Here is a 26,410-nt window from a genome sequence, read left to right as displayed (position 1 = left end):
CTTTTTCAAGATTTTCTTCCAATTTTTGCTTTGCAAAACCAAAAAGGAAAGGAAGAAAATACATTAAAATTTGGGGAAGTAATGAAATCTATGCTTTTCAAATCACTGTCTTTTAGTAGATTTGAACCTTAACATTTATGAATTTACGTATAAAAAAAACACTAGGTGGGATCCCTGGGTGGCGCAGCGGTTTGACGCCTGCCTTTGGCCCAGGGCGCGATCCTGGAGACCCGGGATCGAATCCCACGTCGGGCTCCCAGTGCATGGAGCCTGCTTCTCCCTCTGCCTGTGTCTCTGCCTCTCTCTCTCTCACTGTGTGCCTATCATAAAAAAAAAAAAAAAAAAAGAAAAAAAAAAACACTAGGTAATGAAATTAATTTATGAAATTTAGGTTTCAATCCCGAAAGTTATACAATACTTTAGGTTTTGGCCAAAAGTTTATTATATAAAATTAGGTTCGTTCCCTCATACAAGAAGACATGATATAAGAAGGGATTAGATTTATGTGTGAATCTAGAAAGGAAGAAGATAGAAATTAGCTCGAGGTAGGTTTTCGGTTCAACACGTGGAAAACTATTCATTAAAATCAGAATTCTCTCATCAAGCCCTGTCTTCCACCCTACTGTCAACGGAACGGCCGTCCGTAGAAGCAGAGAGACGCTGGCTGTCTTTTACTATCCTAGAGACGAAGTAATGAGAGGTCTGTAGAACAGTTTACAGCCCTGGGTAAGAGGCTGGCCTTGATGCCTGACATCGAAGCCAGATTCTATTTAGCTTCCTCCACATGGAGCAGAAACTACGGCTGTTCCGTTGCGCCTACAGCCAGACATCCCAAGAAATGGATGGCCTGCCTAAACAAAAAGCGAAAGACTGTAATTACATAAAAGGCTTGTCCAGTTTTATAAAAATAAATTCTGTACTTCTTTGTTCAAGATTTTACACTCTCAGGTAAATCCAAGTTTGCTAGTTATTTAAGTCTTCCCATTATGTGCATTTACTATGCAAGCGCTCGAGGGTCCTGATGGCAGGGACTCCCAGCCTCCCTCTGCCTTTCTCCGTGCTGGGGGCAAATCGAGACACGAAAAGAGGGTTACTCCAGCATTACTGGAGTGGGAACTAGAGAGGCTCTGGCCAGAACGCAGGCTGTGAGATCGTAGGTCTGGAGAAAGGCCTTAGAGTCTACGTTTTTAACAAGCTGCCATCACTGCAAATAATTGTCATGGTCATCATCTTTATTAGCATTATTATTATTATTTTTTTTTTTTGCAAGAACCAACTTTCACTCCTCTCTGAACCAGCTGGCTAACGTGAAAGCGTGAGGCCCTCGACCAAACAAAATGTAGCTTGTCAGTCCTCTATTTATATAATAAAAGTAGTACGAGTATGAGTAAAATAAAACCCAAATGTGTTTTAGATTTTTGTTTTCTTGTAACAACTTTTCACATGCAATAGGACTCATGTCTTGATGGATGGATTATATCAAAAACAGATCAGCAGTCCAAGGATATAACACTTCACAGAAGCAAAAACATTACTTCTGGGGAGAAGGAAAGGCACAAGGCCAGATGACTCTGAAAAGGAGACAAAACTGTCCTGAAATACAGAAACCCATAGTTTATTTACTGTTATCTTTTTCTGAACTAAAATCTTCGGAATATTGTGGCAGTTCTGAACACACTATGAATTGCTTCGGGAGAAGACCAAATATTTCTGTGAGAACAAGCCATCGTGAACGACAAAGCCAAGTCACTGGTGTGCAAACTTGATCTACTGCAGGCCACGAACATCTTTAAATTTTGATACTATCAGCAGGAAAAAAAAAAAAACAGCTTAAAATTACAACCTATCATACAGTTTAAAATGCACAATTTCTTTCTTCACACTGCACACATTTAAGGGTTTCCTTCATTCATCTTCTAGTTAAATCTAAGTGTCCTCTTTCTGCATGCTGAAATACTTATGCATTGGTACAGCAAGCTGGACCATTACACCCTGTAATACATGGATTTAGAATTTGCATTATAATCTAACACGTATTTGTTATTTAAGCTCCAAGATCCTTGTAATTCCCAAATCCACGTTGGAGTTTGTTGTTTTCCTTTCTTTACGGTATTTTCTATTTGTTTTGCATCAAAAAACCCGCAAAAATTAGAAACAGTTTTTAAAAGTATGCATTATTACTCATCAGCCCCATTTAATCCAGTGATTTGAGGTTGGGCATATCGGAACTGAAAGCAATACAGGACACTGGTTATAGATGATAATACTAAGGAAATGCTCAAGTGCACTTAGAATATTTACTATCTGTTTGGAATTCTGCTTGGATTCCTATGGTCAAAATGGGGTTGGAGCTAAGCAACAGGCAAAATAAAATGTCAAGAAGAACAATTTTTAAACTGCATGGAAAACCACAGGTATTGTTTTTCTTCTGAAGGCTATTTGCATTCATAGTACAATTCCTTTTTTTTTTTTTTTAATCAAAGACCAAGAAAGACAAACAGCTTCTACCGTACTAGGTAAACACATTTTACAACAGGATGTATGGTCAGAATAAGCAATCCAAGATCGCGATCCCCTACACCATAACTCTAAATGAGATTTCTCCCACCCCTTCAAGATTCCCCGACCATCTTTAGCCTTTCTGTTTGGAAGTTGGGATCCAAAGGAGTCTTCAAGCTCGTGATTCCCTAAAAGCTGCATGCAAAAAAAACAAAACAAAACAAAACAAAAAAAATGCATGAGTTTACATATCCAGTCGCAACATGTTTTTGCAGGGAAGAGGTCCACCACAGGTTGTCAGAAAGGATCACACAACGTCAAGAGCCACTACCTTTGCCAAAAGCAAAGTCTTTCGGGAACACGCGGGAGAAAACGCTTGCAAAGTTAAGTATCCTCCCCAAAATGAATACATTTACTTGAATTAATGCAAAAGCCTGTGACAGCTGGTCACTACTTGACAGCCTATCATAATAGATGAGTTGATGGGGTCTCCTCAGGCATTACCTATAGGAAGCCCTTCCAGAACCCCCCACCCCTTGCAACTGATCTCGTGTCACACTTGCTCCTGTGTCCCGTCCGTGCTTCTGTCAGTAATGGACCAGCACGCAGGGTTTCATGCCATGTCTTCAATAGTCTGATCTTCAATCTAATTTTGAAAATACTGACCACAGGAAGCCCGTGTGGCTCATCCTTAAACCCTCACGGCCAGAGCGCCTGGCAAAAAGTAGGCCCTCGATATGTCTCGATACACAAAAAAAAATACGGATGAGGAAATACCCTGGATTGGGGTATAGCTTACGTAGGACAAAAATAAGGCTAGCCACGCTACACACTTCCCAGGTTTGCCTTGAGACTCAAAATACTAGATAGTCACCATTCTAAGGAATATTTCAAACCATTTCAAGCCAGAGTGGATTACTGTTGTACACTCGACAAAAATCTTTAAAAAGGACAACCGCCTTGCTTATTTTCTGTGGTACATGTTGTTGAGTGTCCTTTTTTCTCCAAACATCACACCGCTACGCTCAGGAAATACAGACCTAACAAATAGGTCAGTTATCTTGAGATTGATGAGATCTGAAGAGAGAGCTCAGCTTCCACAGTAGCCAAGAGCACTTGCTTATTGCACTGTTTCCATATACAGTTTAAACTTTCTGCTTTTATTGATATTGGATTTAGGGAGGAAGAATGATGTCATGTGAAGGCCTGACAAGGCCGCTTTGGCTGCTCTACCCCACAATAAAGGCTTAGTAAAAATTTCCTCAGACAAGGACAACAATGAAGGCTCAAAAGTCAACTATTTTTACTTGATTGACAACCACGAAGCAAATTCCCAAGGAAAAGTAAGATTTGGCCAAAGTTCTAATCATACATTTTGGAGACATTGTTACAATACTTAAAAGGGAAAATAACCTTCTGGTGGCATTTCAAACTCACAGAATAAGTTTTTGCCCCCAAATGACACACATGAAAGTTAATTTAAGTTCCAAGTCTGGGAAACAATTAACTCTAAAGTCTTGATATACATATTTTTATACAGACTCTCAGAATTAGTCTTCAAAAAAATCAGGATGAGAATCATTTTATGTAGTATATATTTCCTTCTCAAATTCCTAATAATAAAAAAGAGAGTATCTGCAGTCCAATTATTGTACTGAATGTAGGAAAACAGCCCATGCAGGGACGCCTGGGTGACTCAGTGGTTGAGCGTCTGCCTTTGGCTCCTGGGGTCCCGGGATCGAGTCCCACATCGGGCCCCCCCGCAGAGACCCTGCCTCTCCCTCTGCCTGTGTCTCTGCCTCTCTCTCTCTCTTTGTCCCTCAGGAATAAATAAATAAAATATTTAAAAATAAGTAAAGTAAATAAAAATAAATATTTTTTTCTGTTTTAATGCAGTTCTACATTACAGATACAGTTAAATGCTAAATTTTCAAATAAGCATCTTTCTTTTTAAGACAGAAAACAAAATTTTTCTCATAACAAAAGATCCATTGAAATGCCATATCAATCTGCATTTATAGCCCACAATGCCCATGGATAGGATTTCTCAGAACATTTTTAAAATATCACCCATACCACAAATATTCATTCTGAACTCTTTGTCTCAAAAGAGAAAACACTGACAGAAAAGTGCTTCGATCAAATGATGTAAAAATCAATATTGAAACTTTCTTTGCATATGGCCTAATAATTTGTTACAAGCCTTAAGAAAGCAAATTATCATAGTTTCTAAGTTTTTTAAAAACTTCCATTCTTATACTGCTCAAATAATGAATATATAATCAACAGCTACCAAGATCTGGTTTATTTATGTTTCCCACATCATAGATCTTGTAACGACAGCATAAACACTTGTTTTTTCTTCTCTCAGGCCCATAATTGTTTATACTTGTGGCCACTTGTGCAGGAGTCAACCCTGATACTTCTTTCTTAATTAAGTTTGTTTATTTTCTAAATATTGACACTAGCTCTTGGGGTAAATATTGATGTCTTCCTGGAAGTAAGTCTGCTCATGCCAATCTGCTGTTTTCTATATTCTAGTTGTGTTTTATCCACTGGCTGGTCATCTCATCACACAAACAGAATCTTGTTTCCCACTTTTTTTTCCCCCATTTTTATTGAGTCTACTGCTAGGAAGGGTTAAGAGAGAAAACGTTGCATTCCAACCTTTCTGGTTCTTTGTAAAAGATTTCCTCTTGAGTACCAGTCCAAGGCTGAGTTTTTTCTTTGGTTAATATCCCCCTGCAAACCCATAAAATAACATGTGCCCAGTGGAATAAACTTTACAAAATGTAAAAACTCCTTGACATCCCAAGAACTCAACTCCACATACTGATTTCTATTTCCTCCTTCCGTGGCCCCAGTGACTTTAAATAATTGGAAGGGTAATTAAAGGAAATTTTATGCACACTAAAAACAAGCAAAAATGGAAATATTCTATCAACATTATTTTTAGCATTTTACACTCTTACTTTAAAAGATCTATAAAGTTACTAGAGATACTACTATAAAGTGTCAGTAACTTATGTTAAACGTGTGGTGCTTAATATCAATAAAGTACTTTATTCCTTTCAGGGCTAGGATATTGATTCATATTACTAACCTGCTGATAGAATTCACTGTTTTAAAAACTTACCATCCTCTATTGCCCATCGTATAATACCTACCTTTTACTCTAAGTAGTAGTTTATTAGGACCGACTTTGGGTTATTTGTGAGAGTCACAAGATTCCGAGCCAGAAACCACACCTGTCTAAAAATTTCAGTTTGAGGTCATGCTGGCGACTCATCTTAACCACATGAAGGTCTCACAAGGGGAATCAAGGAATAGATGGTTCCTTTCTTTTCAGATTTGCAGAAATAAGGATGTTACCTGCACTGACGTATGGAGATAATACACTTTATTGAAAAATGGAAGCATTTACTAAATGAAATGGAGTTAATCATGACTTGCATATGGGAAAGGATAAATAAGACTCTGCTTACCTAGTTGCAATATTAATATTACTGAGTAATCTGCCTATAATGTTTCAAGCCTTGTTCGAGATAATAAAGGAAAATGGATGTGGAAATACAAACAGAAATCCATGCATATCTAGCAAACAAAATCTTTATAAATGCCAGGAAACCACTGTCCCTAAATATATCATTTTAAAATTTAAATATTTAGAACTAGCACAAATTTTAGCTAATAGATATAACTAGTATCTTGCCATTAAATCCCCAATCTTTCTGGAGTATTATTGATTATATAATTTTAAAAAGAAAGTAAGTCGTAAGTTTAAAAAAAACTGCTAAATGCATATCATGAACAAAAATTGTATCTTCAGTACTGAGCAAAATAATCCAGTGGCATAAAAAAAGAAACCTATATATTAATTCACTTTAAAAGTTGTTGGAGGATTATAAAACTGTGTCTAAAATAAGAAGAAAGGAATTTTAAAAAGGTCTTAAAGAAACTCTCCAAAAGGACTAATATGTTTAAAAACGAAAGTTTAAAATCCACTTTTTTTCTTGAATTTCATTAGTGGCCTGTTCCGAAGTAGCAGATGAATGACTATTAGAGCCACAGTCTAGGAGGATAAAGAAAAAGTAATTTAATGTGCAGCCAATTGTAATGATGGGCTGTCATTCAGAGATACTCGGCAGAGTCAGAGCTAAAGGTACAGAACTGGTAAGACTGATACTGTGCACAGTTGCTAGGGTGATGGGACTAATTCTGACAGTTTTATCTATTTTTACTCTTCCTTGCAATAATTCAAAGTGACCCAGCCCCACTTAAAGAATGCCCATCCTTTCTCCAAATACCTGCAATGCCACCTCTGTCATAAGTATGTCGTACATCTAGGTCTTCAATTCTGTTTCACTAATCTATCAGTCTTTAATACCGTATTGTATCGATAACACTCTCTTTACGATGAGTCTTTTTATCGAGTAGGAGGACTCCCCTAAGTCTTCAAAATGTTCTCAGCTCTTCTCAGAAACAGGATTTTCCATGTGAATCTCAAAAGCAGATAGTCAAGCTACAAGAAAAATCCTTTTGAAGTATTGATTAGAATTGCATTGATTCCATAAATTAATATAGAAAAAGTTCTCTCTTTTTTTAAAGATTTTATTTACTTATTTGACAGAGAGATAGAGTCAGAGAGCACAAGTCGGGGGGAGATGGCAGAGGGAGAGGAAGAAGCAGGCTTCCTCCCAAGCAGGGAGCCCGATGTGGAGATTGATCCCAGGACTCTGGGATCATGACTGGAGCCACCCAGGTGCCCCACAAAAGTTTTCATTTTAAAGATACTTAATTTTCACACTCATAATCCTATTACAACTTATTTTGGTTTTATTTACGTGTTCACATAAAGCTGTAACTTTTTCTTCATAAAGGTCTTAGACACACCTTGTTGAAATTATTTCTAGGTAAACTTTCATATTTTGTTGCTATAATAAATACAAACATCTTAAATATTTTCTAGGTGTTATTTGCATATAAGACAATAATTTTTATATTTTTATCTCCTATTCATCAGATATGTTGGATATTTCCATTGGCTCCAATAGATTTCTTGCATCTTGTAACCTAGATATTCCCTATCCGCATCGCCCCTATAAATATGGAGAGGGATACCACCACGAGAGTCTTTTCTATGGTAGTTTTTAGAGGATGCTTTGATGAGCTGCCCAAATCCCACCTCTGATTTGAAGAACTGATTCTTTGATGGGCTGCCCAAATCCCACCTTTTATTTGAAGAATTGATTCCCAGATGCTGGAAAGGTTTTGACTGAGACTTCAGCTATTCAGCCTCTTGGCTGAAAAGCTGCGAAATTCATAGTCAAGCCCACTTCATATAGGTAGCCAGCATCCAGTGAGCTTTAAGAGTATAGTCACCTCAAACTAACTTGGGACTCTGATGGGTCATCACAGCATCAGCTCTCATCCTCTACAGCCTGATAGAAGACAAAATTAAAAATAAGGTCCAAAGTCCAAAGCCAAATCTTAAGAGCTATAGAACCTTAAAAAACGGCTATCCTCCCAAGCTCAGCAGGTCAGCTATGCCATAGTTAGATCGTACTTCGGAAATAATGGTACCGACACATGGGATGAAGAATATGAGTTGAGTCACCTGAAAACTGTGACCCTCAAGATTCCTCTGAAACTTTTAAGCCTGAAGAAGTGGCCCACTCCATCTTATTAAGGACCAGTGTTCTTCCTTTATTTAAAGATGATGCAGTGACCCTACCCTGAAAGACAACATGCACTACTCAAGATCTACCTTCACTTCCCTTTCTGCTGCTAAACCAATAACTAGGGTTAAATCAAAATATAACCTGACCAGGATGAGCTAGGCCCAAACCAGGCAAGGACTGTATCCAACATGTACTTAGAGGAGCTCAGAGATCACTCAAGGACTCAATCTAAGGGATGGACATAAAATTATATAGGAGCATGCAAACGTGCTATTGGGATAAAGCATGAAACTACCATAAGTAAGAGAAATGCCAGAACGGTCATGTCAGAAGGATTGAAAGGCTCTGAGAAGTAAACATGCTTGAACGGACGTATAATACTCAGCCAGAAAACCCAGCAGATGACTAGACTATGTAGAAAGGCCCTGAAGATTCACCATTTACCAAGGCTAATTAGGAACACACTGATGAAAGAAAAACTAGCATCACTAAGTGATAGTCTTCTAAAAGCCAAGACTGATGGCAGACGATGATGTTACAGGGCTGGGTTCACTGACAACAACAGATAGGATGGAATCTCAGACAAACAAACAAAAAACAGAGATCATAGGACAACACTCCATTACACCAGCCAGGTGGAGGCAATTATCGTAATGCATGGCAAGGCTGTAGTCTCATGCAGGAACCCTGGCCCTGAGAGGGTTATGATACAGGTCACAGAACATGGGATCCAAGGGGCAAAATAGATGGACTGCCAACAAAGGGTATTATTTCATCAAAAAATATGGAAGCTTGATGATTAGAAGATTAAGACTGGTTACCCTCCCCCCCAAAAAAATTAGATAGATAGATAGATAGATAGATAGATAGATCTTGAGTTTCAAGATATAAGCCAGTTTTCAGACCTGGAATCCAGATATGGAAGAAGGAATTAGGGCTCCAACAGAAATAACTCTTTAATGCCATACAAATACATGCTAATGATCCTCTAGTCCTTCCGCAGAGGCCTATAGCTATTTCATTAGATAACCGTACACAGATATCTTGAGGACTGTTGGAAACAGAGCATGAAAGGGAGACATAGTCCTTAAAACTGAATAATAAGAAAACATGTAAAATTAACAAATTCTTAACAGCTGAGTGTGGGCCAGCATCACATACACACACACACACACACACACACACAGCCAAGAGAGAAACAGAAATTGCCCTATTACCATCACCCTCAGTTGTCCACATCCCCACAGCTCAGGACTCTGAGCATTGAGATATCCTGGTTCACAAAAAAAAGGAAGGAGCTTTTCTGCCAAATAGCAAGACAACTGAACTTTAAACTATGACTACTACTTGAGTACTTTCAGCTTTTTGTGCCAAGTGTTCAAAAAGGGTACAAGGGTATCTTACGAGCAGGTAAGATAAGGTGTAACCATCCTGACTAGGTAACTGACCTTGATCATGAGGAATTGGGACTGCTGCTGTACACCTGGGAATGGAGGAAGATGTTTGGCAGAAGGTAATCCTCTTGGATCACACTTCTTAACCATAAGTGTCAAGACTTATGACACATTCTTGACCAATACATAACACTTTCTTGACCAATTCTGATTGTAAATGCAGCAGTCATGGCCTCAAAAGGGTATAGGAGCAGTGGCTTAGCACCCTTAGGACGTGGGTATGGGTGACACCAACAGAAAATCCATCTACACTAGCCAAGGACAACCTAATACTGACAACTCATAGGGTGAGACCTTGGAGAGGAAAAAAGCACTCATGAAATTCAATTTCTGTCACACATGACAGTTACTGAATCACCAGTGAACCAATTCAATGTTCTATATTATATATTCTTCAAAACAGAGTAATTATACTCACTTCCAAGAAGCATACTCCAGAATAGTCCATTTGAATCAGAAAAAAAAAAAGGTAAATATTCTTAGCTTCCACTCATATATGGTCAAAAGAATAATGTCTACTTTAAATGCTGATGTTCTCGTGCCTCCTATGAAGAAAAAAAGGCTTAAACCAAATGTCCTCCTACAGCCTTCACTTACCAGGAGAAAAGAAAGATTGAGAATGAAAAGTAGTATTCTCTAAAATACTTTAAATGTCTCTGAGAAGTCACCTGCTTAAGAACACTGTATGTAGTCATATCTCCGTTTCTGGAGAACTGACAGTAGCGGATTTCCATGGGACCATTTCCAAAACCATAGTGAATCTGTATATTTTTGTTCCTTCATTTGTACATTTAGAAATCACAGAAAGGAAGGATGCTTAAGGAAGCAGTGATATTTACCACATTTTTAGAATATTTCACTTCTAGCATAGAGCATCTCTAAGCACAAACATTAATGGGTTTAAAAGCAGGCACTAATTTCTTTTATTTTATTTTTTTATTCCAAAAAGGTGGTCTTCTTTGGCCTTAGAACACTCATTAAAACTTTAATGTTTACATCTTATGAAGTAATGAGACACTCAGAATCTTTCCGAGCTTGTGTATTTAAGTTAATGAATTCCCTTGGAGTTACACAGGATGAAAATTTGTGTGGGAACTGTAGATTCCTGTGAAATTATACATACAACATTACACAGAGTAAAACTCTAGCTAGGAATAACAACTTCTCATAAACTTTATATGATAAGAATGTGCCCTAGTGATAATAAAATATACAAAACAAGATTCTTCAAAGGATCAGTTAATGTTTTCAACATTTTAATATGAAAAAGTCCTCCTAGATTCACTGATTAATAATTCTGAACTTGTGCTCTATAGTTTATTTTCATGACATCAAGAATGCCACACACTCATGAAAGGAAGAGAAAAGCAGACACCAAGTAATTTCTGTTAGGTCATCTGCAAAACAATAGCAAAAAAAAAAAATCCACAACTTTATGACACTCTCTGCTATCATAACTTCTATCCATTTGAGGACATTTTCCATAGTATTTTTCTCATAACGTGGCTTGGAGCTAGAATTGTTGAATCTGGAGGCTCTCTGAATACACGCAACATATACACGGCATTTTTTAAATGTGTGTAGATGCAAATTCTTACAATGTTACGCACGCCAACTCTGCCAAATAAAAGTTATGGACAGTCTTGATGCTTAAAGGGTTAGGGTTCTGAACTCCTTCTAAATGCATGTCCACTGAAACACAATAATAAAGGTAAGATGACATATGCAATGATAAGATAAACCAGTTAAGCATTTCCATATAATTAAGTACAAACACACTGGGAATGACTGACGATATTTGGCCAACCATCAAGGCACCGATTACAATTTTTAAACTGAACTCAAGCTTTCGGTACTGGAGTACAGTTGAATGTTGGCAAGGCAACGTTTCCAGGTTCAAAGAAGAAGGTCCCATGGTTATCAGAAATCTCTCATAAAATACTGGAAATGGAACAGAAATTAACATATTACTTAAAACACCCAGACGTATAAACCTAAGGGAGAAAGCAACCTTCCAAATATGTTTTGAATTTTGCTAAACAAAACATCTCAATGTGAAATTTAATTTTGCCAAGCTCAAAACACTCCCAGGTTCTCCAAGGCTTAACACGTACACATTTATATCCTTTTTTGCACCACCCAGGCGGCAATGAAAACAGCTTTCCAAAACCACAATCAACATGCCTTTGACCCAAGTTCCCTATGTAGCTTATCATGACTATCACTACGGTCACACAAAGGGAGAAGCTTGCTTTTCATTCAAGAGATGAACTATTATAACAATTCCAATCTCAAGGTTTGAAAAAAATGACATGTTCATAGCATACATTTCAATCTGAATCTTTTTTTCTTAAAAAAAAAATATTGGCAAGACAAAACCTATCATCTCCCCTTTTTTAAGCCATAAATATTAAATTCATTTAGCTTTTCTCTGGGAAAGCTGATACATTTAAATAAACATGTATTTAATACAACTATTTAGCAAATAATGATCCTCTAACATAGAGCCCAAAAAAGTAAGAACTGAGCCTGAAAATGATCACCTCATTTCCAAAGAGCAGTGAAAAAGCAGTGTTTTTAGCTATTCATTAGCTTGGTCTATGCTCTGGTGCAGAAAACTAACAAATTAGCAACCCAAGGTAAGGATTCAGAATTGGCGCTGGGGGCAGAAAAGGCGTGCTTAGCGATGCTCCGGCCTACAAGCCGCAGTTTGCTTCCTGTTAGAAATGCGTGAGTCCGGATCGTATGTTACATAGTATGGCTCCTAATAACAATATTTCTGTCAAAATAACCTCAGAAACTTAGATACGTGCTTCTTGTTGAGAAGTTCCATGTTGTGGAAGAGAAGACAGTAAGCACAAATACATTAAAATTCTTGCTCTGCAAGCAGGATTCTGAGACCAAGGACAAAGCATCGTGGATCACTTCTCGTCGGTGTCTAGAACTCAAAGGATGCAAATAGTGCAATGCACACACTTGATGCTCGTCCTAATTCTGTGAGGCTGGTCCAGCCCTTTCACGGATAGGAACGCTGAAGCTCAGTGAGGTACGCAAACTGGTCTCAAGTGAATTTTAGCAGGGGATGAAATTCAAACCCAGGCCCTTTATGTCATATTAACTCATGAATACACCCTAAATAGAAACTAGAATGTTGTATTAACTCATGAGTAAACGTTAAACAGAAACCAGACTAATTGTCATCGGATAAAGGATGAGCCCAATATAAATTCTATCCATTGCCTTTAAAATTGTGTTCCCTTCCAGTGATACCTTAGTATATAAGCTCCCTCTTCTCTACCCCATATTTATTTTTTTTTAAGATTTTTATTTATTTATTCATGAGAGACACAGGGAGAGAGAGAGGGGCAGAGACACAGCAGAGGGAGAAGCAGGCTCCATGCAGGGAACCTGACGTGGGACTCGATCCCGGGGCTCCAGGATCACGCCCTGGGTCAAAGGCAGGTGCTAGACCGCTGGGCCACCCAGGGATGCCCCTACCCCATATTTAATAGTGTGGGTCGTCCCATTCGGTTGACTCGGCCATCTGCACAGAGCCTTTCCATCTTCTCTACTGTTTCTGTCACATGCCAGGCCAGGCTCTCATCACAAACATGAACTGACGGCCAGTAGCCGTCTTCCTGGCCTCCGCAGGCCACTCCATCTGATCCATCGCTCTGGAACGCTCCTAGCATTACCTTTCGACACAACATGGGCCTTCAACAAATGGCTTCATCTTCTTTGGTACCATTTCTCGAAGCGTGAACTTCGGACTAAACCCATTAGAATTAGCAAGGGCCTAGAAAAAGTGTTGATACCTGGCCTCGAACTTCAATGCATGGAAATATACTGTCTCCAGATTGGACCAGAAGTCTGTCCTTCAGCTCCAAGGATGATGCTTGCGTATAAGCCCTAAGCGTGGGTGCCCCCCACCTCTGTGTCTGGCTTCATCGTTCGCTCCACTTGTCAGCCTTCTCGTCGTCCCAGGACCACAGGCTTCGTTCTGCTGTTTGCCTCCATTCAAGCTGTGACTTCCTCCCCCTCCCACCCTCATGCCTTCGAAGCTTAAATGCACATCCTTCCTGCTGCCGCTCGAAGTACCGCAACGCTTCTTGGTACTCCAGGTAAGTGATCATTCACATCAAATGTTTAGATGGCAACACAATTAAACCTAACACATGTGCCTCGCTCCATGGAAAGTGCATTGCTGACTTTCTTGGTCGGTGACTCAAAGTGGACACTACGAACACGGGCTATTGGAGAGACTGCAGGAATACACATCTGTCCTCCTCTGGTTCTATGGGGCCACTTCCCCAGCTCTCTGCATACTCACTTCCAAAAGCTTGGCTCAGTCCTCTTCTAGTTCTTAGATTCAAAGCTAATAAGTAAACTTATTTAAGAGCTCTACCAAGAAGGCTTCGGTAAAAATCCCAAGAAATAAAGTGCCCACTTAACGTAGGGTTTTATGACACAGATTTGTGTCGCGTGTTGGAGTTCTTCATTCACTTTGATTCAAAGCTCTACTCGTTAAGGGTTGAAAAAGCTCTAAATCTGACTTCAGAGTAAATGGGGATTTTTTTTTTTCAGAGTAAATGGGTATCGATAAAATCTTTAGTAAAGGAGTTTTAACATGTAGGCTCTCTTAAAAGTAAACATAATTTCATCAAAAATTACCCAAATACTTCTACAAAGAAAGAGTATTAAGTCTTTTTGAGTCCAGGATACATCTGTATTTAGATTTTGGTTACTTTGATTGGACACAGAACAAAGTCATGGATAGAGTAAAAACCTAATTTTAGGAATCTAAAAGTCTTGGATATAAGCAACCAGGTAATAGCAATCAGCATAGTTTTCACATATTAAAAACGAAAAATAGAAGTGCCCCAAATTATGCAAGGGGTGATTGAGATGGATGGATCCATTTATATTTGACAGAACGTTTAGAGAGCCTTTGAAATACCCGCACCGCAACCCACGGAGGGAGGAATGACAACATATAAAGGGACTAAAGAGAGATTCAGCGAACAGTCAGGACTAATCAGCATTGAGGCCAGAACGAGGGCCTAACTCTGTGTGACAACTTACGAAGACTGAGCTCTTGGGTGCAAACACACACACACACACACACACACGTAGACGTTTTGCGGCCCTATAGCCTACAAATCCAGTGTTGTTCTCACAACATTTTATTCGTAATTATTCTCATACCTAAAGCATTGCGTGTAACAGGCACTAAAGGCAGTACGTACGGTACAGGTGCTGGTAGACGATGACTTTCAAAGTAATCCAGTTATCCTCAGATTTTAAAAAGCCAATGAAAAAAAAATGAACTTAAAGAAATTCATCCCGCAAATCGCCAGGCTCATACCCAGCCAGTCGGATTCCAGAGCCTGAGCATTTAACTCCGACTACTCTTCTGATATCTTTCTTTTATAGCATTTCATTCATTTTATTTTATTATTTTATTTTATTTTATTTTTATTTATTTTTGCAGTTCATTCCTTTTAATGTATGATGCTACAATACGTCTCCCCACCAGGCTGTAAAATCTTAATGAGACTTCGCCCTATTTAGTTTAAAGTCTCTAGGTCCTGGCACAGTGGCCGACAGAAATTCCTCATTAGGTGTTAACGACCACAGAACACTAGCAAAGACATCTCTTAACACGCGTTATTTCAGTAACTGGTGGTATTTTTAGTGTTGTTCCGCCGGCCTGGGATCTCTTACTTTTCTCCCAACCACACCTTCTCATTTCACCTGTTTTCATACTGAACGCACAGCTGCTGCGACTCTGTACGCCTCAGAGCCATCACCCTGGAGACCCATCCTCAGGTATAGACACAGACTCTCACCTAGGAAGGTGTCACTCTTCCTCCTCGTACTTTATGATCCATTATGGACAGAGGCCCTTCCAGCCCTCTGCTGATAGTACACCTTCCCCCCTTCACCTGGATTACCCTTTCTTGTTTATTTTCTTCGATCCTCACTATAAAAATCCTCAAATCACAGAATCAAAGTGCAACCTTCCCTGAGCCGTTAGGAAAACGTCATTTCTCTGACTTACCCTCACAAACAAAGAAAATACAATATACGACACATATAACATAGTGATGACCATCATGAGAAGAAGGTAATCCCAATATGCGCTCATTTAAGGGCCTTTGTATTTGAATCTTAAAAACCCAGCATGTCCCACTGCCTGCTTTCTTTTGCTGTCACACCCGAACATCGTGCTTGGCTGGTCGTGCCTCGACTCTCCACCACACTATTACTAAGCTGGCGGTCATGATTTGTTCCATTTGTCTTCTTATGAGTCCACCAGTATTTTCCAGATCTTTACAAAAATCTTCCTTTTGGGGAGCCCACTTGCTTCCTTTGTGCATTTAGCCCTTTCGGTTCTCTCAAACGTCCAGGTGTTCTGAGTATTTCAACAAAACAGCTACAGTCAATCTTACCGAGATATTCTTAGAATTCTCTTCTCCCCATATCTCTTGGCATCCCCGTTGCTATCGGGTAACGTTGTGTGGTCCTTTGCAACATTCTTACACAAATCCAATTAGCGAATATTGGAAAGAAGCCAACAATTATTTAGAGGAGTTCTAGGAATAAAGATCCCAAATAAGATATAATAAAAATAAGTCTCGAGTTTGAAAGTAAAAACCGTAAGATAGTATTCAAATTAAGAATTGTAGCCACTAGAGTAAAATTTGAAATACATAAATTAGGGGAGCACCTGTGTTTGAATAAAATCAAGGAAAGCAGAGACACGAGGAAATACTGTAAGTTTACTACAAGAGATTTTTGACACAGGAGCTCCTCTTAGGTCTAGAACCGCACAGTGATTCGCCAGAGAAATTTATTTTGATTGTAGAAGGCTAGAGTTCACATTCCAAGTCAGAAACAACTGTTTCCTCATGAAGTGAAAAAGAGATTGAAGGGAAATTATGACCTACTGTTAAATAAGGAGAAGTGCTTAAGCGGCATCGCGTCCTTGACTAAACTGAGTGAAATTCACTCTGCATTTGTGCAAAAAAAAAATATAGTTATATATATATTTATGACATATATATGATATATATATATGACAAAGAGCAAATGAATGACCTATCTTGAAGGTGTTTTTTATGAGAATAAATACCATTGTAGTTAATATTGCTGCAAATGGAAAGCAACAACAACAAAACCAGCTGGGCGCTACAGCAGGAGGTGATATAAAAATAGACGCTCCATGGAGAGAACACAGCCGTGGAGAGGCAGGTAGGAGCAGCTCCCAGGGCTGCAGCACTGGCACACTTAACCAGACTCCAGATGGAGCAGGGAAGCTTGGGGGAGCCAAAGCATGCGAGAAGCACAAGCCGTCCATCTGGCAGCAAGTGCTTCACGGGTCCTGAAAACCGCAGGTTGGGTGGGAACCTGAGCAATGACAATAAATATCAAAGGACACATACTGTACACACCCCCTAGGACCGGCCTCCCCCACGGATCATCTGACCCTCTATTCCCCAAACCCATGGTTTACTGTCAAAATGTTGAAGTCACACGTCCTTTCACCGTGACGCTCATAATCATGATGTCAAACCCAATACCTATATTAGGATGCCCTGACAAGACAACTGCTCTTCACATCTTATCCTGACCTGCATCATCGCTTTACGTTAGTTAGACGTGTTATGCCTGTTTGGAAGATCTGGGGGAAAAACTGAATCTACAAGCATTATAATTAATTAAACATAAATGAGAAAGTTGCAAATTAAGCAAATGCGTCAGCAATGAAATCTATATAATAGGTTTCCTTTTTCTTTTTAAGTTCATTCTGGCTCTTTAGTGGGGGGACACCGTGTTCACTATAATTTGGAAGACAAAAACAAGGTCATTTCTTCTTTAAATTACTGAATCTATTGACCGTTGGAAAATATTGATTTTTTTTTCTCCCACTGATATGAATTGTAGGGAATGAACAGAGGTATTTTGGCAGAGAGTCGATTCTATTGTGTCTTCCATCGACTATTAATACAGTAGAATCATGAAAGCCATAACCTTAGAAATGTCCTTAGAAAGCATTCAACATCCTGGGGCAGTAAGCCTTCATTTCCTTATTTACTTGTATTTCAAATGCTTTAATCCAACCATTCTCATCAATTTTCCTAAGAAATCTATACGATGCAAAAGCAATTGTTGAGCGAGGGGTCCCAGGTCACAAAATGATGAACAATGTCTAAAATTCAGACTTTTATTTTTTATTTTTTATTTTTTTTATTTATTTATGATAGTCACAGAGAGAGAGAGAGAGGCAGAGACACAGGCAGAGGGAGAAGCAGGCTCCATGCACCGGGAGCCCGACATGGGATTCTATCCCGGGTCTCCAGGATCGCGCCTCGGGCCAAAGGCAGGCGCCAAACTGCTGCGCCACCCAGGGATCCCTAAAATTCAGACTTTTAATCCCTTGTCCATGGTCTCCCTACCTTACTTCCTCACCATGCAAATCACTGTTAACAATATTGAAGACATTCACAATTTAGAACTTAGGCCCAAGCGAGTTTTCTTCAGAATTAGAGTATAGTCTAATCATTTAAATGACCTGAATGCGTTCTTGAGATCGTATAAAAATGTGAAGTCATGCCTAGCCATAAGATTTCATAGTTTTAAGAGGCCAGCAATGCTGACAAAGTAACTATGAAATACGATAGAAATTCAGTATAACCTGGAATATTGTTCATATCTAAGAGAGAATCCTTTCCCGTCTTCCTCGACACGGCCAAAATTGCAGAGTACGTTAGAGTAATTTAATGAGCGGGAAACTGGATCTTCAATCACACGAGAGGTATTTTACTATAGGTCCTATTTGTAACTGCAGAAAAACAAACCTTTTTATTGCTACCTGTTCAGAGCTGCCTGGCCACAAATACACGAGAGGGTTGTTCAGGTTTAGAGCACAAGCGTGGAGACAGGCACCACGCTAGGAGAGTGCGCAACACGGCGGATGTGCAGGTCCCAGCCCTGAGCCCTTCTGTCTCCACAGCACAGCCCTAAAGAGAAGGAAAATGCACAAGCAACGGGAAGTAGGTTGACTTGGTAGAAGGGACTCGTGACTGTGATGGAGTCAAACCTTGCCAGGAGCACAGCGCGGTGCTTGGTCACCGAGGGGAGCCCACTACCCTCCAGGGCACAGGGCTGAGCAGGGAGCCAAAGGGTGCCCCGAGCCACTAGAGGATTCCCTTGGCCACAGTACTGGGGCGCCACGCACGAGTCAGACACGACGCACTCATGCACAGTCTCGCCAAAATTCCTCTCCGCGCACCCACCGCCTCCCTAGGGAAATGCTCATCACTAGCTCTTCCTCTTTGACCAGACATGACCTCTTGAGACTGCCCCTGTTCCCCATGGACCACCCAGACCTTCTTGAATAAACCTACCGGAGCTGCTCTTAACTGGCCGGTGGCCAACACGACCATGACAGACCTCCTGGTAGTGGCCCCGTTTCTGCCAGCAGGCGGAGTCTGGGGTTCCCCTTGGTGCAAGAAACCTACGGCTGGGCCCTGTCCCGAGCCCGGCCTCTAAATCCGGATTCACCCATCATTCGCCGGCTCCAAAGCCTCATCCTAAATTCCAGCCCTTCTGCAGCTGCAGTTTTCTCTCGTGAAAAGATTTTAACCAGAATTTGATTTCTTTAGTAGACACAGGCTGTGCGGATTACCATTTCTTCTTGGATGGATTTTGGTACTCTGTGTTTTCCAAGGAATCGGTACGCTGGCAAATGTATGCGCATAGGAGGTTTTTTTGTAGTTTTCCATTTTAATAATACTGGGATCAGTAAGTACATCCCTGCTTTCATTTCTGATGCTTATGATTTGTGTGTCCTCTTTTTTCACTGGGTCAGTCTGGCTAGATGTTTATTAATTTTATCGATTTTTTTCCAAAGAATCAGCTTTTGGCTGCATTGATTTTTCTCTAATGCTTGTCTCTTTTCAACCTAAGAGATTTCTGCCCTGATGATTTCCTTCCTTTTGCTTGCTTTATCTTTTGCTTTGTCTTCCTTTTCTAGACCTCGAAGGTGGAAACTCAAGTGATTGATTCGAAGACTTTTTTTTCCTAAGGTAATAATAAGAATTTGACATCATGAATTCCCACCTAAAAACTGTCTTAGCAACATTATAAATATTTTGATATGTTGAAGATTTACATTCTTTCAATTCAAAATATTTACTAATTTCCTTTGATATTTCTTCTTTGATCCTTTGGTCCATGGATTATTTACTAACATTATATATTATTTTGTGTTTCCAAATATTTGGAGATTTTTCTATCTATTCTTCTGTTATCAATTTCTATGTGAACATCATTATAGTCAAAAAAATAGAGCTTGAATAATTTTTTTGTACTTAATAGGGTTTATTTTATGACCCACAATGTGATCTATCTTGGTGAATACTTCATGTACCTTTGAAAAAAAATGTGTATTCTGCTGTTGATAAGTAGAATAATCTATAAATGTCAGGTCAAGTTGCCTCTGTTGCTCAAGTTTTCTGCCTATATTTGCTTATTTCCTATTTATCAATTAGAGAGAAGGGAATGTTAGAGTGTCCAAATATAATTGTCCCTTTCATTTCCATTCATTTATTCATTTATTATTATTATTATTATTATTATTTCATTTATTACAAAAGACCTGCACAAATTGTTATGTCTCGGTGAGCTGACCCTTTCATCATTATATAATATTCCTTTTTGTCCCTGGTAATTTTCCTTGTTCTGAAGTCTTCTTTGTCTGACATTAATATCGTCAATCTGGCTTCTATTTCTACTTAGATTCATGTGGCATATTTTTCCATCCTTTTATTTTTAACCTACTAATATTATATTTCAAGTGAGTTTCCTAGTAAGAAAACGTAGAGCTGGCCTTTGCTTTTATAGCTAATCTGATCATCTTAGCCTTCTAATGCTGTCAACCATTTACATTTAATGTAATTATTGGCTTACGTGGGTTTACAGCTGCCATTTTAGAGTTGCTTTTCTACATGTTCCTTTCGTATTGGTTTCCTATCACTGCTGTAGCAAATCACCAAAAATACAATGGGCTAAAGTAATGCTCACTTATTATAATATCAGAGTTTCCAGAGGCCACAGGTCCCAGGCATAATGTGGCTCAAATAGTTCCTCTGCTTAGTGCTTCACCAAGCTGAAGCTGAGCTATCAGGAGGGCTACACTCCTTCACGAAGGCTCTGGGGAAGAATCAGCTTCTCACCTCTTTCAGTTTCTTAAATGAATTCAGTGCCTTGCAGCTATCGAGATGATGTCCTGTTTCTTTGCTGGCTGCTGGCTGGAAACTTCTCTCAGCTCCTTAATGTTACCTGCATTCCTCATCCCCTTGCCCTCCAATAACAGCAGGTTCAGTCCTCGTCTCATTTCAAATCTCTCTGACTTCTTTTGCTGAATCCTTTACCTTCTTACCCTGCCTTTTCTGCTTTGCACGGCTCATGTGATTACGTGGAGCCAATCTAGATAAACCAGGATAATAATTTACTTGTCTTAAGATCAGCTCGTCCCATCTTAATTATCTGCAACGTCCCTTCAGAGCAGTACCTGGAGTAACTTGATTAAATACCCAGAAGAGGAGAATCTTGGAGGAACACTGTTAGAATTACATCTACTACAATTTGTCCTCAGGCCCCCAAAGGTTCAGGTCCCCCCCAAATGCAAAACACATTCACATCCATCCTTCCCAATCCTCCCAAGAGCTTCATCCCATTACGGCATCGACTCAAAGCATAAAAATCTCATCTAAATCTCATCTGTTCAAAAGTCCAAAATCTCTCATCTAAATCAAGTGTGGGTGAGTAATCTATTAAATAGAACTCCTGGGAACAATCTTTCTCTATCGACGGACCCATGAAATTAAAGACACATGTTATCTGCCTCCAGTAAACTGTGAGGCAGGCATAGGTTGTCCGTTACAAACATACTGCTTCCACCAGGGGAAAAATAGAAGGTAAAGCACAGTCATAGGTCCAAAGCAGTTTCAATATCCAGGCAGGAAAAATACATTAGGTTTCAAGGCTTGGGAGGAACCCTCTTTGGCATTTGGTTCTGCCTTCTAGGGTCCTAGTTCCAGTCTTTGGGCCCCTGATTCTGCTCTCCAATCAATCTTTTCCTTTTTCTTTTTCTTAAGATTTTATTTATTTATTCATGAGAGACACAGAGAGAGAGAGAGAGAGGCAGAGACACAGGCAGAGGGAGAAGCAGGCTCCATGCAGGGAGCCCGATGTGGGACTCGGTCCCAGGACCCCGGGGTCACGACCTGAGCCAAAGGCAGACACTCAACCACTGAGCCACCCAGGGGCCCTCAACCCTGTGTTTTCTCTATGAAATGTAGCACCTGTTACAGCTGAGTAGTTTTATCAGGAGTTTCACCTGCCAGCAGAATTTTGGAGATCAAACAGCCTTATTTTATCTCATACTCTCTTGTCCTTTTCTGTCCCAATTGGCAGTGCTTCCACCAGTTAAAATTCTCAAGAACCTCATGGGCTTTGTGTGAATTTCAAAGGGTTTCACACCCTTAGACAAGATGCTCCTCTAAAATTTTTCCTAGATAATCTTTTCTCTAATTTTGGCTTCTGTTGAGATGGTGGAAGGACAACACCCTTCAGATTCCTAGAAGCCCTCTGGTTTAAACGAGGGGCTCTGTAAGTCACACCCTCAATCTCTGCAAACATCCCTTTATGTACCTGGATACTTGATCTTTTAATCTTTCTAAGATTCATGAAAGAGTTGTAGAGTCCTACCCTTCAACTTTTCTCCAGAGCACCCTTTAGGGACAATAAATCTCTTAATTTCACAGTCTTTTGCCATCTGGGTAACCTGAGGACTTCCAAAGTCATTAAGTCCTTCTTCCTTTTTGTTTAATAGTTTTTGCCCCAATTTATCTTTCTCTCCTCACATTTTATTACAAGCAGCAAGAAGAAACCAGTGTTTGTGTCCTCTCCCAAAATCCGTATGTTTAAACCCTACCCTCAGTGTGGCTGTATTTGGAGTAAAAAAGTAATTAAGGTTAAATGAAGTCATCCAGGTAGGGCCTTGAACCAATAGAATTAGCATCCTCATAAGAAGAGAAAGATCTTGCCCCTTTGCAAGAGCACCAAGACATCATGTGAACCCACAGCAAAATGGCAGCTGCCTACCTGCCAAGAGCAGGGCCCTCGGAATGAAACCGACCCTGCTGACATCTTGATCTTAGACCTCCCAGCTTCCAGGACTGTGAGAAATAAATTTCTGTTGCTTAAGCCACCCAATCTGTGGTACCGCGTTACGGCAGCCTGAGCAGACTACTACCCCAGGTAGCACCCTTAACGTCTTCTTTGCACCTATCAAGTAAATGCCATGTTGAGCTTGCAGGACCATTTGCCAAGTGTTCTGTGACTATAAAGCATTGATCCCCATCCCTCCCATTTCTAATAACATGTTCCTCCTTCCCTTCTACTTCCTCACCAGAAGCATCCTTAATGTCCATATTCAAGGCAATCTAAGTGGGTTTTTTCTACCATATTCCTTACAGTTGTTACAGCCTCCGCCTACCATCTGAATCCAAAGCCGTTTCTACATCTTTAAGTATTTGGTACAGAAGCCCCCTACTTCCAGGTACCAAAACCTGTATGAATCTGTATTGCTGCCATGACAAATTATGACAAATCTTGTGTCCTAACACACCACCATTCGTCTCACAGTTGCTGTGGGCCAGGCACAGTGCAACTCAGCTGGCTCCTCGGCCTAGCACCTCACTACGCTGAAACTGAGGTGTCAGCAGGGCTGTGTGCCTTTCTGGAGGTTCTGGGGGAAAATCGGCTCCCATGCTCACCCACGTCGTTGACAGAGTTCATTTTCTTGGGGCTGTAGGGCAAAGTCCTGGAGGTCGGCTTTCAGCTTCTTAGGGTCGCGTGCATTCCTCTTCACCTTGTACCTCCAGCAATAGCAGGTCGAATTGTTCTCACTCATTTTCACACTTCAAATCCCTGACTTCTCCTATATCTTTCTGATGCTTCTGCCTTCGGCTTTCAAGAGCCGATGTGGTTGCCTGAACGACAGGTAGCCTCCTTAATTTAAGGTCAACTGTTTGGTGACCTGAATTCAACCCGCAGAGTCCCCTCTGGATTAGTGTTTGAAACACCTGTGGGCAGGAATCTTGGGTGAAGGCGGGCAGTTCTTTAGGATCTGCCCACCACATTTGTGTTCCTTGGATTTTCCTTGCCTGCCCTTTTTCAGTATTTAAGTATTTTTTAGAATTCCATTTTAATTTCCTCTTGTCTTTTTAACTATAATTTTTATATGGTCTTTAAATAGACTTCATATAATTTTTTTAGTGGTTGTTACAATACTTATAACCGGACTCACACTTTAGATCATTTTAATATCAGCTTAGAATTAACAATTGTACCACTTCAAGCAAAACTAGATAAATAAGTAACATTTATCCCTTTATTATGAAGTCTTATGTGTCACAATGAAACCCCTATTAGACAGTTTTCCTCTGCTCTCTGCTGAGTCACCGACAATTCCCTCTACTAACAAGATGACTCCCACCAACCTACAGACTTGCTCCGATACCCATCATTCTTTCTAGTCCTCCCCCTTCTCAAAGTCCCCAGCACTATTGCACCATTCATGCCACCCCTTAAAGCAATTTTTCAAAGTTGTCTTCACATGATGCCTTTAGCCCCTGCTCTCCTCCGTAACCAACGCCTGCCCAACATTAATGTCTTGCCAACATGAGTAATATCTCTTATGGTTTATTCCCATCTCCTGGAGGCATCAGGTGAGGCAGCCCACTCACTCTTCTCTCAAACTCCACATTTTAGCTTTGCACCTGCATCACCCACTGTTCTTCGTGAGCCTCTATGCTGAATCTGCAAAACTCTGCCTGTCGAATGTCGAGATTTCTCGAGGTTCTTCCCTGGATTTGCTTCCTTCTCAGTAACGCCTCCTGATGAATTATATCCAGCTCTGTGTGCTTGAGTAACAATCACATAGCAAAGATTGCCAAATTCATTTCCTTTAGTTACAACCTCTTCTCTGAGTTTGAAACTCCTATATCCACTAGTTGGCACCTTTACTTGGATCTCAGGTCTTTTCACAACAGCGCATCTAACATTTTTTTAATCCCCCGCTCCAAACTTGTGATCCTGATCCCAGAACTACACATCTACAAAGTGGCACCACGACTGTCTTGTCTCAATTTCTATCTTTGTTTCTCCCCACTCTACTACTACCACTGGCATCCCAAGGCCCATCTTCTCCCCTAGGTGCTCCACAAGCCTCCACATGGGCCTTCTCTGCTCACCTTCCCACATCCAGTCCTGTCTCCAAGGGCAGTGAATCTGAACTCCTTGACATACACACCACTTCATCCCTACTTAAAACCTTACAAGGATTTCTCCTTATACCGTGGAATAAATCTAATTGTGCTAAAACGGACTTCCAGTCCCTGATAAGCCCTGCAAGCTCAGCTCATGTCATTACCGTGCCATCCGTGATGCTCCAGCCACACTGGAGCACAGAGGAACACACTGAGCTCCTTCCTGCCTCAGGAACTTTGCAAAACGTGCTCCCTGTGTGTGAAGAAATATATTCTTAAGCACTCATTGTTAATCTCTCATATACTGTTGAGTGTTAGATGCAGAGTTAGTCACTGTTAGTCAAAGTGTTAGATGCAGACGCTCTTGTTAGGTAATATAAATTGCAGATCTTCAAGGTCTACTACTTATGGCAGCAAAGACAATAAGATGAAACACAGACATAACACACAACATAGATATAACCAAGTAATAAATAATAGCCTGTCAGATAACAAGGGGGAAGGAGTAACTCTGGGTTGATGGAGAAGGCCTCTCTGAGAAGGTAATATTTAAATTGAGGCCTGCGTGATGAAAACGAGTCAACTAAGTAAATGAACCATGAGAATTCAAAGCAAAAAGAAAAGTGCAAGCAAGCCCCTGAGTCCAGGGAGGGGCTCTATGCTAGGAATGAAATATGACCATGGAGACGTAAGCACTTAGAGTGAGAAGACCAGGGCCTGCAATAAAGTTGGAGAGCAGTTGAAGGCCGCGTCAGACGGGGTCTTAAGAGAACAGCTGTGGAATTTGGATTTTTCTAAGTACACTGGACAGCTTTTGGAGTTGTTTAAGCAACAGAGTGACAAAATTTGATGTACAGAGGTCAGTTTAATGTAGTGCACTTTAAAACATCTCCCCCTATGATATAGCCTCCCATCAACTGGTGAGATCACCAATAGTAAGAGCATCTCCAAACACTGAATGTCCTCCGAAGGGGCATTTTATCCTTTTATTATGAAGTTATATCAAAAGACTGCTTATGCTCCAATAGCTGAGTCCATAAAGACTGAAACAAGAATTTGAAGCTACTAAAAATATTTACGCACAAGCAGACAGAGGTCAATCCCCAAAAGGAAGGTGTAATAGCTAAACCCAAAATTATTAGGATGGGCAGAAGCCAATACATATTGTGCATATGCAGCAGCAATAAAAAAAATAACTATAAATATTCAATTCCAATAAAATACAGAACAAAAAGTCAGAAATGAAAAATAACTCCAATCTACTTTAGCAGCTTTATTTATATAGTGCTTGCATTTTCTTTTTCATGATGTTGCCTTACTATGGCTTTAAGTGATGAGGTCAGTAATGAGTATTTTGCTTCACATTTTCCAAAGAGTACATGTGGCTTAGGAGGACTATAGGAAACAATTTCCAAATAACCACAGCTAGAACTCA

At 40.1% G+C, this 26,410-nt stretch overlaps 1 protein-coding gene across 2 annotated transcripts in view; it reads right to left on the bottom strand.

Moving 5' to 3' along the window:
• TLL1 (tolloid like 1) overlaps positions 1 to 26,410 on the bottom strand; it is a 192,425-nt gene that overhangs the window by 112,322 nt on the left and 53,693 nt on the right. The gene's annotated exons all lie outside the window — the stretch shown is intronic.

Source organism: Canis lupus, chromosome 13 (assembly GCF_048164855.1).
Source record: "Canis lupus baileyi chromosome 13, mCanLup2.hap1, whole genome shotgun sequence".
Lineage (NCBI taxonomy): Eukaryota > Metazoa > Chordata > Mammalia > Carnivora > Canidae > Canis > Canis lupus.
The sequence above is the reverse complement of the archived record's forward strand: the minus strand, read 5'-3'. Positions and strand labels throughout refer to the sequence as shown.